Raw genomic sequence first — 4,743 nt, 5'->3', positions numbered from 1 at the left:
ACCTCACTTAATAAAGGCGGCCATTGTCTAATATTTTATAAGAAGCAAGACGATGTTTCTCCTTCAATTAAATTACCCTACACTAAGAAAGAAAATGTAGAGTGCTTCGGTTTTAACTTTATTATAACTTAACTAACTTTCGCTCGCGACTTTGTGTCTTGTGCATGTGTTTTTCCAGACTATCCTCTACATCTATGACAATTTTTATCGAGATTCGTTCAGCGGTTTAGACTACGAACAAACTTTCATTTTGTAAACTTTCGCATCTATAAAATTAGTAAGATGTAACATGTACTAAATGCTTTACTGTTGTGTTTGTATTAGTAGGGGAGCCGACGATGCTAAATGGGGATTTACTCGATCGTAGAGGCCTATTGAGATGCAGAGCTTAGATAATAAGAAGAAAAAAATGTTATGTGATATATACCTTTACATTGGTGGGGGGAGCGGCTTTAGATTTTTAAAAATGTAAAACTGCCAGAGAAAGAGCCACCGAAAGAGAAGCGAACGCTGCACATAGACAGCCAAAAAAGCAGATGCGTTGTCAACATTTAATCTCCAGTAAAAATTTAACGTAACATTAATTAAGTTTTAATGAACGTTACCGCGTTTAAAATTTAAAATTGAAAGCTCTTAATTACCTCTTGATATTTGATTAATAGCCTATCATGATTCCATTGAAACGACTCAATAATTTATCTTCCGATTATGGCTAATTAATACATTTAGGCCCTCATCAACTTTAACTAGCGAGAGAATTAAAATTTCCCCAAAGGTAAGCGAGTTTAATAATTATACTGACAGACGATTATTATTTTAAAATACGATGAATTGGCGTTCAGAACATTGATTTGATTTTCTTTTTTAGTATATACATACTAATATAATAAAGCGTAAACACACACTTCTTTGTTGCCTAAGATATTGGAAATTACAGCACATGTTTGAATAGTATCTTTTTCAAAAAAAAGGCCTACATTTACGTTACGCTTTAGGCTATAGATTCTCACGCTATTAAACTTAGTGGGTCAATAAATTGGATAAAAATACAAATGTGGGAAAGAGACCATAAGTTGCTGCCAACATCAAGGAAGCTAGATTGTAAAGGTTCGTCATGTCATGTCATTTTGACATTTGCAATTGATAATTTGACAAATGTAAACAATAAAATAAAATTTTCATAATTTCATGCGAATGAAGTCGCACGGAAACAGCTAGTTCTTAATATAACTTTGATGGAATTAAATCTATTAAGGACACAAAATTACAAATCAATTTAAGAGACAAGTACTATGGTTCGTTAATCAATTTTAGAAAACTGTACAAAGTTATTGACTCAAAGGAGCATTCGGATTTCTTCAAAGGAAGAACAAAAGTTTGAACTCAAATCTAATTTGACCCTTCGAACCTTTACAGTTCTAGCCAATCAGATGTCCTGTGCAGTTTTTTTTTTATTTTTAAAGAATTAAACTTAATAGTATTAGTAAACATAATGTAAATATGAACTAAACTAGTCAGTAAGTAATCCAATAAACATATCTGCTATTTCGGGAAATAATAATTTTATTAATTCAATTAATCTATACTATTATAATAAAGCGTGAACACACACTTCTTTGTTGCCTAAGATGTCAGCAATCACAGCATATTTTAGAATAATTCTTTTTTTTAATAAAAAGCCCTACACTTACGTCACGCTTTAGGCTATATATTTTCGCGTCATTAAACTTAGGCGGTAAATATTTTGGCTAAAAACCCAAATGTGGGAAAGAGAACATAAGTTACTGCCAACATCAAGAAAGAAATATTGCTCATGTCATTTTGACATTTGCTATTGATAATTTGACAAATGTGAACAATAAAATGATTTTTTTATAATTTTATAAGGATGAAGTCGTATGGAAACAGCTAGTTATTATATAAAGAATAATGATTGGGATTAACTATTAATAAAATAATAAATCTAGTCACAAAAGTAGCTGGATTCAAAAAAATCTGCTGCTCGTATTTTGTCAATATTTATAAAAAAATTCAATTCCAAGAATACTAAAGTCACTTGTTAGTGAGCTAGATAGAATTCACTGCGAAGTCGAGTGAATGAAATTAAAAAATGTTTTTGCTCAATAGAAAACATTCTCGGCTTATTGAACCAACGTCTTTTCCACCGTTGAAAGGAAAAGATCGACTGTTTCGCCCGGGGCATCTCATTTGCTCCGTTTTATAGTGATAATGGCCCACCAGTGTATACGGCTGCGGACAAAAGCAGTGTGTGCAAGCGCAAAGGAGCTGCTAAAGTAAAGATGCAACAAAAAGGGAAACGAAAACTTTTCGTAGAAATTGCAATGTACATACCTTAATAGTGAGCATTTCTAAATGTAATATGTTGACCAAATAAATAATTCCATGTCTTTATAGAAGTGAAAAACGTGATTTATAACCTAAAAAGGTCTTTAACACGCTCACTGTGTAGCAGGCCGTTATCGACCTGACGCGGTACTACGGCGGACGAAGAAAACTATATACTTCTCGATAGCGCGAAACGATTATTTCAGGTGTATATTACATAAATGATTACATTATGTTTCCACAATGTTATATCAATTTAATCTATCCTAATGCTGGCGGGTCTAGAAAGACCTGCCACGCACTGGCGGAAATATCATTGGGGGCGCATTTCGGCCCGCCGTCTCACCAGATGGAAAATTATGATTTTACTTGCCACAGTAAACGTGTTAATAAGGTAATTATTTATTAAAAATGTATTCATTTTATTTCAAAATCAACTTTCCATTAACTTAAATGTGTGTTAATACATTTCAATACATTACTTGAGTGTTAAATTCAAACGTAAAATACGAAGGAATGATTAAAAAATCACCGAAGCTAAGTTGGCGGATGACCAACATTTTAAACTTCAGACTATCTCTTATTAACTGAGGCGGCTTGCAACTATTGTTCGGTTTGTTAGTTGTAACATGTTTGGAAACCATTCGAGTTGCGGGAACAAACTATCCACTTGCGGTTCAAAAGTCTTTGTAACATGACCAATTGTATTCGTGGAAATTATCTGGGCTGCACACAAAGTTTGAAGATACAACAATACATTACTGAGAAGTTACCTTTGGTATCATTTTAGCTTCGTAGTATTTTATTTTGGATATTAGTTAGAGATAATACGATTTATTTATAAAAACTATAACATAAGTAAATGTAATGTTAAACACGATTTTTCTTTATACAAATAAACAAACTGCCAAAATTAGTAAAGGTTAAGTTACTAAATAATGCAAGTCCGGGTGAACAGACTGTAATAAACAATCCAGAATAGCGTGTACAGTACTCATTTTTTTTTAATCCATGTAGACGAGTTCGCGAGCAAAGGCTTGTATAACATGAAGTAGAATAGTTAAAGAAATTATGATTTAACTATACGCTACACTTATATTCGTAGTCTGTCAATCTGTTGTCATCATCTCCCCCACCGTATCCTACTCCTGTAGGGTCATCACCGGGTTTTCGTCCTCCAAATAACTATTATCCGTCATCTAGGTCATCACTCCCTTCTGTATCATGTAACCTTTCACGCAATCCATCTCTTTCTAGGTCTACCTCTACCGGTATAACTTTCACAATCTGTACCGTAGTATTGAGTGAATATTTGTGAAGGACTATTAATTGTCAGTGATACTCTGACAGCGCTTTAAGAGACTTAAGTCCCCACTTTCCGACGCCGTGGCAAATTGTAATTCAGATGGATTTAGACTACCATAAGCACCGCATTACGGACTATTGGATTTGCTTTCAATGATAAATTATATTTGCTTAATAAGTAATTAATGTTATTTAACTTACTTTAATGTTATATCGAAAAAAAAAGAAGCGAACTTGTCATATTGACTAACATATCTTACTAACATTATAAATATGAAAGCTAAGATGGATGAATGTTTGTCAGAGTTTGTAGCCTAAACTGCTGAATGGATCTCGATGAAATTTGGTATAGATGAAGATACCCTGGAAGAACACATAGGCTACTTATTTTGTTTTTTTATTTTTACGAGGGACTCGCGGGCGAAAGCTAGTATACAATAAACATTCTATGGTGGCTGTCTAACAAAGTCTCTATAGAAATACTTAAATGTGATTTATTTTATTATGTTATACTCCACAGTTTAGTTCACTTGCGTAATAAATGATCGTTTCATTTTCAGAGACCACTCATCTCTCGTTTTATAAGTATTCAGTTATTTCAACATAATAGGATTACGATCTTTTGACATTTTATTATTTTCAGCCCATTTATATTATTAATTATATTTCACAGAACTTTTGTCAAACAATTTTGCCAAGTACGGTCAAACACCGAAACATCGAGTGGAGATATATTTTCTCCTTAGTTGAAAATATTAAGTTTTAAATCTGATAGCGAGATTTTAGTGTCTGAGAACCGTGATAGCTTTTTTATAATATACGTTTTTATAGAATATCTTTCATTAGCTAAAGATTTAGTGGCTAGTTAATGATTGTGGAATTCGCGTAAGTACGAAAAATTTGCACTCCTTTAAAAAACTAGCTGTTCCATTGACATTACGACAAACCATAGCAACCTTGCTCCCTTGCTATTGGCAGCAACTTATGGTCTCTTTCCCATATTAATGTTTTTATCCAAAATATTTACCCCCTAAGTTTAATGGCGTGAAATATGTAGCCTAAAGCGTGACGTAAGTGTAGGGCTTTTTATTA

This window comes from Papilio polytes, unplaced genomic scaffold, assembly GCF_000836215.1.
Source record: "Papilio polytes unplaced genomic scaffold, Ppol_1.0 DF824180.1, whole genome shotgun sequence".
NCBI lineage: Eukaryota > Metazoa > Arthropoda > Insecta > Lepidoptera > Papilionidae > Papilio > Papilio polytes.
The sequence above is the reverse complement of the archived record's forward strand: the minus strand, read 5'-3'. Positions refer to the sequence as shown.